The sequence below is a fragment of the Poecilia mexicana genome, unplaced genomic scaffold (genome assembly GCF_051168715.1).
Source record: "Poecilia mexicana isolate PSO_F unplaced genomic scaffold, ASM5116871v1 scaffold_12, whole genome shotgun sequence".
Lineage (NCBI taxonomy): Eukaryota > Metazoa > Chordata > Actinopteri > Cyprinodontiformes > Poeciliidae > Poecilia > Poecilia mexicana.
This window is the reverse complement of record NW_028263381.1, coordinates 8,328,349-8,339,606: the sequence shown is the minus strand read 5'-3', so window position 1 is coordinate 8,339,606 and position 11,258 is coordinate 8,328,349. Positions and strand designations below refer to the sequence as shown.

The following is an 11,258-nucleotide window of genomic DNA, read 5'->3' as shown; positions in this document are numbered from 1 at the left end:
TCACTTCATCATGTGATTCAGAGCAAGCAACTGCTTTACAAAGTTACTGGATTAGTGAATATATTCCACAGGTGTGTGTTCAGTGAAGGCCTCGGGATTTGTTACAGAACATTAGCAAACAAGTGTAGCCCAGTGGTAAACTGAGGTTACGGTTATTACTGTATGTTAAGGTTAATAGAAATCTTATATTGTCAAGACAAGATGCAAGTATATTAAAAGTAAATTCTTGTTTACTCAGGCATACATTGATGACAACTAATTGTTCAGTATCCTTCTTTCTGAAAGAAATACATTGGTATTTTCCTTCACCTTAATAGTTGAATAATACAAAGGTAACTATTGAGTAATTACCTTACTTGGTGACTAAAACTATCGTTTGTAAGTCAGCTACTGTGCAAATATTGTAAATGAAATAAGTGGTAGTGTGACGTAAGCTGCACTGTGCATTTTTCTGGTCTCACCAGTTTATAGAGCTTTGGAGCTGACGTTTGCGTCGCTCAGCGCCATCTTTGGTGTCCATAGACGAAAACAATTTTTTTTCCGGTGTTGTCGTCGTGTTAGCCCTGTATTCTCCTCTTCCACAATGCTGAAAAGCAGTTTGAAACAAAGTGGGCTATATCGCAAAAAGCTTCTCCCAGAAGCCAAAAACCGCTACATGGAAAAAATAGAAAAAATTGGACATAACGACCCGTTTGAGATAAAAAGTTGGAGCACAAACCCTGATCATTTACCTCATTTGACATTCCCAGATATATTCGCATACCTGGTCTGTGGTGTCAGTGCTTACACCGCGAATCAGTTCAAGAATTATAAGTTAATGGAGGCACATGTCCAGTTTACAAATGGCTGGGTACATGATTTGGACATTTTTACCCCCCCCCCCCCCCGGATTGCGAATACGTTGTGTTTCGAACAAAGGTAAGTTCTGAGCTCCTTAATTTTATATACATTTTTAAAGTACATTATTTTATATATATATTTCTGTCTGTTCATTCATTTCAATTGTGTGTTTGCAGGTTATGCACTCTCAGAGACTCTCTGAGCCACCGTTAACACCGTGGGTCATGCTGAGCAACACTGGCACTGTTGAGTGTGCACATTGCACCTGCATGGCAGGGGTAGCAGAGACCTGCACCAATATAAGTGCCCTACTTTTTAAGGTGGAAGCAACAGTGAGGATACGAGGCACAAAAACTGTTACAGATGAGCCAGCATACTGGATATTACCTGGCAATCTGACGAAGATTCACGCAGAAGTTAGCCATAAAATTAACTACAGTACTTCAGCTTCTCAAAAGAAGATACTTGACAAAAAAATCCTTGCTGAAATCTCAACACCAGCCAGAAGAAGCCGCCCGCAAAAAAGAAAAATTCGTACCATTGCCAACTTAGATTCAAAAAATCTGCGAGAATGTCGTTTTCGCCGGTTATGTTTATGGACACCAAAGATGGCGCCGATACCCCTCCGACTAGAGCAGTGACGTCACGCTCCGAAGAGCTTTGGAGCGTGACGTCACTGCTCTAGTCGGAGGGGTATCAGCGCCATCTTAGGGGTCCATAGACAACAGTCTCGCAGTATAAAAAAAAAACAGTCTCGCAGATTTTTTCAATCCAAGTTACTTAAAATAATTTAACTATGGTACGAACTTGCTACGTTATTGTCTGTAATGTCCGATCACACGACTGAAACGGTAAAAGGATATAAGACGGACTTTGGTTTCACTATTATCCTGCTTGGAAACAACGTGAGGAGGCTAAGCTATCGGTGCTAACGAAAAGAAGACGAATGTCCTGGTATCAGCGGTGACACGTCTTGATATCACGTTCTCCAAAATCCCCAGATACCTACAAGTTTCCTCCAGACATTTCCTTTCTGGTGAGTGTCTAAATTTGCTTTGTTGGTTTTGTGTCACAATGTTGTTCTATGATTTTGTCCGAGTGTTCTTACGTTCAGTTTCTGTTGTTTAGCTCGGGCTAATATTGTTTATGTAGCATAGTCCGAGTTTTGTCAGTGGACATCGAGGTTATTACATTATTGTGAAGTAAACTATTTTACTAGTGTTATCAAATTTACAGCTTTAATAGCGATGTGTTCTGATATGTCCTCTTAAAGGCAAACCGACGTATGAAATGGATGAGCTCAATCCTGACTGGGGTCCAGTGCTGAATGTGGGTCACTGCGAGGTAAACGCCACAACATCGGACCGACATGGACGTCAATTAAAGAGGCGATACAGCAAAACCATCAACAGGTTACTGAGACTGATTTCATTATTTACCCCAGAAGAGGTAAATAATGAAAACACAGTAGCAGAGGCAACAGAAGAGGAGCAAGTTGGAGAGGCTGAGGAGGAAGGAACCCCAGGAGAGGAGCTCAGCAAGACTGCAGACTCTAAAGAGGAACAGGAACCATTTGTGTTGAAATACAGTTGGAAGTGGCTGTTCTCTCATTTAATAATTTAATGTATTAAACATTCATGAATCGTTTGATTCAAGCACTTCAAGTTGCATGTAAACATGAAGAAAAGAATCACATTTTAAGTAACAATTTGATATTTAAATATTCAGGTCATAAACATACATGTAATGAGATTATTTTTTAAATAAATATTTTATGTGATTAAAGTAAACAATTATATAATCAGACATCTGTCAAGACACTGGGTTTTTGGGTTTGTTTTGTGTTTCAATTCACTTAAGTGGTTCATGGTATTTAGTGTAGTTAGAATAATATTGCTTTTCCTTGTTTGTCTGAGTCCATGTCAAGCCTTCTTTAATGACTATTCTATTTTATCCTTCTAGTTATTTCTTATTTCAGCCTCCCTGCAGGGTTTCTAGTAATGTTTATTTCTTAATTTGATCACCATAGGTTCAGTTATTGTTCCATGTCTGAGTCTGTATCTTTCTGTGTCATTCTAGTTGGGTTATTTCTTTGTTTAGATCTTCTAGTTTCTCTTGCTCTGTGTTCCTTAGTTCTTATTGTTAGATCAGCCTTGTTTCTACATCCACATAAAGTAAGTCCACTGCCTGCTGCATTTGTGTCCACCACCACATCATGACACAAACCAGATGAAAGAGCCCATCTTTAAACATTTAATGTGTAATTAAACAATAAAGGTGACAAATTTTATGAAATAGACCACACTTTAATCAATATTTGTTGTATTTAACATATTTCAGGTAAGTGAACATGTAATGACATAGATCCTGGCCTAGAATTTTATGCAATTGAACATTACGGGTAACAAGTGATGATCATCTGAGGTAATACATTTTATGAATTTTCTTTTTTTTTAAATATAATTCTGGTTAAAAAATAAAAAAGGGGTCAAAATGGAATAAAAATATGCCTAATCTATATAGTTAAATAGAATAATTGTACACAGATTTTGAGTTAATAGGTTACATGACCTACAAGCTAAGAAAAATAAAAAATTTTGACTGCAGAAATAGCTAAAAAATATATAAAAGGTGTTCAAATGTAATAAAGGTGAGTGTGCCTCATCTATACAATCTAGTAGAACAATTTCAAGCAGATTGAGTTAATGGGACACAATTTGGAAGCTACTGAAGAAAACATTTAATATTAAAATTATTGAATATGACTTAAAATTTTAATAGAGGATAGTGTGCCTCGTGTAATAGCATGAATGTCCACTTTTTGGTATCAGTTGGTCACAAGACAAAGCATTTATGCACAGGAGTGTTCGGAAATTGACAGCAGCAATGTGAAACTCCGAGCGCTTGTGGAGAGACTTAAGAACAGCTGGCCGAAATTAGCTTTCATAAATCGGATCAACCTTGAGCTGAACGTCTCTTACTCCGTGGAGCTCGGTTTATCCAGTATCCAACTTGAAAACAACTTTACTGCAGTTGGTAACACAATGAAAACACCGGTGTTCTGAATAGTTTGTTTTGGTCTGTGGACCCCAGACATGGCGCCGAGCGACGAAAACGTCATATCCTGTGACGTCAACTCCAAAGCTCTATTGGCAACGGAGACAGTTCGTCCAAGGGGAACTGGTGATTGGTTGAAAGGGGGAGGAGGCGGGAGGAATGAGAGAGTCGTAAGGGATACGTGACAAGGAAGGAAAAAATAGAGGAATAGATAAAAAAAGAATAAAGACAGACGAAAGGGAGAGACAAAGGGACAACAGGACGAGAGGGCACGAAAGTCAGGAGAAGTTGAAGGAGTTCAGTCGACGCTGGAGGGACGAGCCACCGGGGCCGGAGCAAGTGGTCACGACAGACTTCGTGCTAAGCTAAGTGGGCTAACGCTTTAGCGCCACGGTTCTGCTGCAGCCGTTGCGGCCCTGCGAAGTTGAGAGGAGGGAGTGCATCTCAGCATTTCCTATGTTTTCCCCGAATTGCAACGCTCTCAAATTGTGTTTTTATTTCTCGTCCTTCTTCTGGGATTTAAACTTCTACTCCTCATTGGTCACAGGCCTGCAACGTTTATTTTTTTTCTCCTGTTTTTTCCCTTTTCCCCCATCACTTGGAGGTCGTGAGTAGAACTGACTTTGTTCAGGACGATATACTAGCTTGGACATTGCTTGGGGTGCCCCGGTCTTAGGGAATTGTGCCCATTAATAGTTTAATTGGTCTGCCTTATGTGCTGCCTTATGTGGTATATGTTGTTGTTTTTTTTGTTTGTTTGTTTTCCCTAAATCTTAAAAGTGTTCACAGCTTACAGTTCAACTGGTGATTAACAGTAAGGGTTCCCTATCACCTTAGTTAATAAAGTGAAACTGAATAATTTTGCCTGAAATTCTGTTTCTCTGGGTAGTATTTGTTACAAACTAGGTCAGTGGTATTGCCTACAATAAGGGTGTACCTGATCGATGTCGAACCCAAGCACCCACCATTTTAGTTTTTCTCATAGAGTGGTTTAAGTTGCTACACAAGGATGAAGACCAACAAACACAAGCAGATTAGCTTAAAGCAGCTTTAGGTTGTAAACAACATCCCAAGCTTTAAACCTCTCACGGAGGTGAAAATCAAACTCGTATGACACAAACGCAAACCCACCCAGACTTATCTGAGGAAGGACAAAGTTTATAAGAACACAGGCCAGAGACCCACTGTAGAGATCCACAGTTTAGGATGGATAATTTGTTGGCATAATCATTAGCCATACGCTCCACACATCTCGTATGAAGTTGCAGGAATAAAATCAAGAGCGGTCCCATTTAACATCAGCAGGGGACACAGCAAACCAAACAAATTTATTGTGCACAGCACAATAAATTTTAAATGTAAATAAATAACTGCACATCTGAGCAACATGTGACAAACACTGACTAATAGCAAAGAAAACATTTGTGTCCACCTAACAAATGCATGCTAATTGCAAACAACAAACGGAGGAAGATGATAGACTGTTTAACTTGCTCAGCTCTTCAACCTTGAAGGGATCATCAAACTCACATCCGAATGCCAACAGATTAGTGGATGTAAAAGTCTCAGCTGGATTAAAGCTGGAAACAGTGCGATGAGGAAAAAGAACTTGATTTTTATTAAAGTTATTACAAAAGTAAAACAAAGTCTGTTTTGGGGGAGGAAAAAAGACGTGAATAAATTTCATTGTATAGCATATGTGTGGTTTGATCTACGTAATCATAGATTCATAAAGATCCTCAGGACGGCTGTTCGTTACCGCTCTTTAAACCTGCAGATTTCTCTCTTTCTCATTCTGTGGGAAACATTTCAGGAGAGGAACCAATTCCCGTTTTTCACTTCCATAGTAACCGTAGCCCAGCGTCAGAAAGCTACAGTGCGTATGTGAACACAAACAGGTTTTTCTTGTGGCATATTTTGACTTCAGTAATTAACCTTAACGTGCATCTAGTAGATTATTTTCGCACTTTCTCCTTCTTCAAGTAGGGAAGTAGTGAGGAGACCAAGCAGCTAAATCCAAAGTGCCCTGTGTCAGTGTTGGAGCCACTGTGGGATATTTTAAAAATCTCACGGCAGTAGCGATGTCGCTCCTTCAGAAAGCCCAGGATGTGGGACGCATAAAGCACCACATCACAAACGATGCACATGGCCCACACGTGTTTACATTGTGAGCTGTTGGAAAGTTGCCTTATAGTGAGGAGGAGGAAAACCTGCGCCAGATATGAATATTAATGCCTTTCTGAAAGATAACAAAGCACAATCTCCTTCTCCATGGTTCTGTGCTAATAAAAAATTCCAGTTCTTAGAGTCGACTTTTGGTAGGAGTTGTAGTAAAACTTGAATCATTGTACTGCATGATTACTTGCAGTTGAATGACTCAACTAATTTGAAGGTAGAATTTCTTGTTTCTTTGGAAATCAATAAGAGTTTTGTGGCCAAATCAGATTCCCACAAGCTCAAAAATATTTATTAATAAAACCTCTCACTCTGGTTCCTTGATACGCTGTGAAAACATTGTTTATTTATCTCCTGCTTTATTGGAGTGAACAATTTCTTTGTTTGATTTATTTAGTTTTACTTTAGCAACAATGAATTCTCAGTGAGCACCTTGAAACCTTCATGATGAACATCACACAAAATAAATGTACTATATTCTAACGTGACACAGTGTTGTTATGAAATAGTGAAATAACTACAAGACTCCAAAAGTAAAGTATCCAAAATTTAGTCGAATACTAAAAGTTTCTGCCAGAACACATAAAAGGTTTTTTTGAGACCTGAAGAAGATCTGAAATGAGCTCAACATTGTAAGATTTCTCAGTAGAAACATTTGTTATAAACTGCCTGTTATGAATAAAATATTGGCTCAAGTGACTTGAAAGTTTAGTATTTGTTTTATTCAACCTTGATGAACCAGAAAAAATAAAAATAAAAACATGAATTGGCTGTTTAAATCTTGTTTTTAACTAGTGCTTAATTTGATTTAGCTTCTTGATTTTTACCACAAATATAAAATGCTTTACTGCTGGGAGTCACTTATTTTTATTATTAAAATGCGTAAAGTAACCTCAGCCATAAACTACAGAACTCTTCTCATTCTTACTTTGAAATAAATGTTTTGTATTTTTACTTTATTCAAAAATAAACAAACAAACTCTTGGCATAAACAAAAAATTGTCATATTTCAGTTCTGTTGATCCAGTTTTCTTACGTGTGTGTCTTCGTGCCGCTTGATTGTCACATTTATCAATATGTTGTTTCATGAAATGTTGCGCGCTGGTGATAATAATGGCGAGCACAGATAATATTACACTATATAATGGGAAATAATGTGCACACACAAAAAATATAATGCAATATAAATAGATTCCTCCAGCCTCATATCCATTTCCCCTGTATCTCCAAACTGACCCATGACCTGTTAGATGTAGCGCTTCCAAAGACACCGGCCTCATTACCCGGGCTTCTCTTTGGCTGAGCCAGGTCTTTTATACCCCCGAGGAAGGACAGAAATAAACAAAGACCACCACTGATTGAGAGATGGAAACAAAACACTGTGGCAGGAAAAGGTTACATTGGCTGTTATCCTGTTCGGTGGCTGCTGGCTTTCAGTCATTAAAAACAAAAAAAAAGAAAAAAAAAAACTTCCAGTCATCTGTGACAATATCTCAGTTATGCAAGAAATGTCACTAAAAACAGCTACACACATGAGAATTGTGTCATTTCGTTGGAAACTGCTAGCAGAGCGGTGTGCCATTTATACCATTAGAGACGATTTAGCAAAACATAATAATTTTAAAATATGTTAGTTACATCACTAAAGTTAAATGAATTAAATAATGTCTTCATGAGGTCGTGTATATGTAGGTATTGATCTTCACGGTTCCCTCTCATGATAATTCTCAAGTTTGAAAAAGGGGATCTTCACGTTCAAAAATATTAACTAGGCCTTAAATGTTGCCTGTGAAACAAGACCGAAAAAGTGTTTGCGTGTCCATCTAATTTACAAACTCGCCACCAAAGATGATTTCCTCCTCAAACTGTGAAACAAATAGTTCCTGTTTGCCGTTGCTCTAGAAGTGGTTGTTATTTTGCTGCGCCAGTTTGAGCTAGGTTCACATTTAAGCATCTCATGTAATCTGTAAAATCTGTGACTGGTTCTAAGTTTTTCTTTTAGTTTTTAACGTGTGAGAACAACATGTGAATGCACGGCCTCACAAGGTTAAAGAATCGCCCGCGACTTTCAGATAATATATTTGTGTGATTTCCTTTTCCAAGGGTAAAGGGCAACGATGATGCAATAGGGGTGCAAATCTGCTCTTACATGCAGCACTTGGTGAACATGTGAACAAGGCGCTGAGATGAAGCAAACCATCAGACCTGGTCATTCCTTCTGGATTAAAACCACAAATACGAACAGTACTTTAAAAATATCCCCTTTGTCTACCATGCAGATTATACAGGTATCAGAAATCATTTTTACACAAACTTCACTTCCCCACTCTACAACATGACATCATAAGACCTCAGAGACCTTCTGTCATTGTTCTGCGTCTCTGTCCTCTGTGTGTGTGAAATGGATAGGCGCTACATGTAGACAGACGAATGAACTGCAGCCACAGGTGACAGGAGGGGTCAACATGGCGGAAGAACCTCCGGGATGGAACAAGGGCAAGACTGTACGAGTGAATCGATGAGACGAAAAGTTAGTATTGATCCTGCTGGATTTATCCCCTTCAATGTCAATGAGTAGCATCAGTCAGACGAAGAGGCTGTGCCCCATTTGCCCGAAGAGCAGCAGGATAAATCTCATTCTCCCCTCTTCCGCTCGTTTAATGAAGGATATAATGGTGTGAGTAGGCTGAATGACTGCTAGCAGACCATTTCAGCGAACAGACTGTATATCTGTTATCCTCCCGACTTTAATATCCAGCAAAACCTCCACTGGTAATTAGAGGGAGCGTGTGCTCGCAAGAAAAATTGCATGTTTATCCTTTGGTTACCGCTAATTTTGAGGTTTAGCTTTTCCCGTGTAGCCGATCTGCCGCTGAAGAGTGAAACGCGCTAATTAGGTGCTGATGTAGTGACTGGGAAATCAATACGCGGCATCATTAAAAGGAATGAGTCAATAAAAGTTCAAAGAGTTACATCGGGATTTTTCAACCTTCCTTTGTCTGATATGGATATATTGTAAAACAAACAAATGTGTGTGGTCATATTGAGGTGTTGCTAAGGCAATAACCTCCTATGTCATAACTTATCCTCCAATATGTCTCACAAAATATACTGTGTTGCATTGGTACAGTCCTAAAGTCCTAAAATTAGTTTTCATGGACGACATTGATCTTAATGCAGTGCATCAAAGACATCAGTGATTATGTAGATGAAACAGTGAATCTATTTATTTTAATCCTTTTATTCTCTTTTTTGCCATTTAAAAAACTTAGAGCAGTGCATTGCAAAGTTTCAATGATATTTTTTAACCCTTAAATTGCGAACACAGACACTTTTTTCAACCATTTCTTAAAAAGATTTTTGAACGTATAAAAAGGCAGCGGGATTTCTGATACTCAAATATTACACTTCAGAACAATGTTTCTTTAAAACATTATTATTTGGGACTGAAAGGGTCGATACAGTGGACACCCAAATATTGGAGGATTCACTTACTATCTACTTTTTCTATTATTTTGTAAAAGTAAATCCAAATCATTCACAGAAAAAAAAAAATCTGTTCACAGATACTCAAAAGAAAATGCAGCTTGGGAAGATGAAATCCCATTTTTCTTGGAGGTGATTGGCTATTCTCACAAAAGGGGAGATAAGGCATATGTATACTTATATATTTATCTAAACTATTCTGAATGAAACATGAACTGTCAAGTCCTTTGCAGCCTCTAACAGGTTTTCTTTATTTTACCTTATGGGAAGTCAGATCAGATTCCATGTTCTTGCTGAAAACATGTGTTGCCACTGCAGGATTTTTCCACCACCATGTTTCACGGTGGGAATGGTGCGATCGGGGTGAGAAGAACGTCTCCTTCATCCACACGTTTAGCTTAGCTTAACACTAAATAAGGCGGTCGGCAATCTGTGAACACAGTTACTCGACAAAATGTCTAATTAAGCGAGTAATAGCATCGCTTGACCCGACTTTGAACGAGGAGGGGCCCAACCGATTCACGGAGCGAGAGGACGAGCAAGATGTTACCTCTAGTGAGTGAAATGAACTTGCATGTGTGTGAAAGGCACCTTCAGAGGTTCTCATCGGTCACATTCGCATCAAACGAGGAGGACAGAGAGAGGAGGTTCAGGTGGGCTCTGCGAAGCACCTGAACAAACACACACAACCTGCACATGGATTCACAATAAACACGTCTGCGATCACGGCACAATGTGAATGTGAACAGCGTCGCTTTTCACAGTCGGCTCCACCAACAGACAGAGACGCCCACCGCAGCTGAAGCCTTTCTTTGTGGAACCCGTGTGGTGCAGGACGCCGACTGAGTTCCCTACAAATGCTGTTGATCTCAGATTTAGCAGCTTGTCGTCCCTCATTACAAAGGAACTGAGAGGAACAGCAGTTTAGAAAGATGTATTATTTCTGTTGGTTTAAGCAAACCTTCTGGATTTTACCTCCCTTTTTCATCAGATCCCTATAGCAAGAAACTCTGAAACTTAGTAAAGATTTAGGAAGGGAATAAAAGATAGGGGCAGTATTATGTATATTTCATTCACATTGATCTACTTTATAGAAACATCTATGTTATTTTCACAGTTTAAAATAAATTTGACTGTCTTCAGGACACCTTCAGGAAGTCGACTCAACATTGTTCCTCTATTACCCCTTCAATAGTGTTTTTTACAAGCGTTTCATTGAGACGCAGCTCATATACTGAACTCAGCAGAAGCACAGATCCACCAGGTGTTTGCTAATTGCTGCTGGCTGGTCGGAAGGAGCTGAGTGGGGTAGGGATCCTCTGTGAGGCAGAAGCTTTGAAGCTGCAGGTTCAGGGAGGAGCTGCATCTCGAAGGCGGAGCTACGTTCACCCAGGCGTTTTGCACAGCTGAATGGTTGCCACGGGAGATTAAAGGATTTCTCAAACATGCAAGAAGGAATAAAAGCAACACTCCATCTATGTTTAGGATGAAGGAATAACATTATAGACAATTTTACACAATGCTGTCTCTTTGAGAGTGGTATAATTGCTAGCAGAGGTAGAGTTGGATGTAAATGACCTTAATCATGTGTCTGCATTTCAGTGTATTTAACTGTTTATGTTTTGTCCGAGATTTCTTGTTAAAATGGTTGTCAGGTGTGACGACTCCATTCATCTGGAGGGGGCAGATTTGGCCTCTTT

At 39.1% G+C, this 11,258-nt stretch overlaps 1 long non-coding RNA gene across 1 annotated transcript; it reads left to right on the top strand.

The window, feature by feature from the left end:
* Nucleotides 1-1,503: 1,503 nt before the first annotated feature.
* On the top strand, nt 1,504-2,490 carry LOC148155978 (uncharacterized). The gene is made up of 2 exons (XR_015764843.1): nt 1,504-1,876; nt 2,114-2,490. It is a non-coding gene; the product is annotated as an uncharacterized LOC148155978 (long non-coding RNA).
* Nucleotides 2,491-11,258: the final 8,768 nt, after the last annotated feature.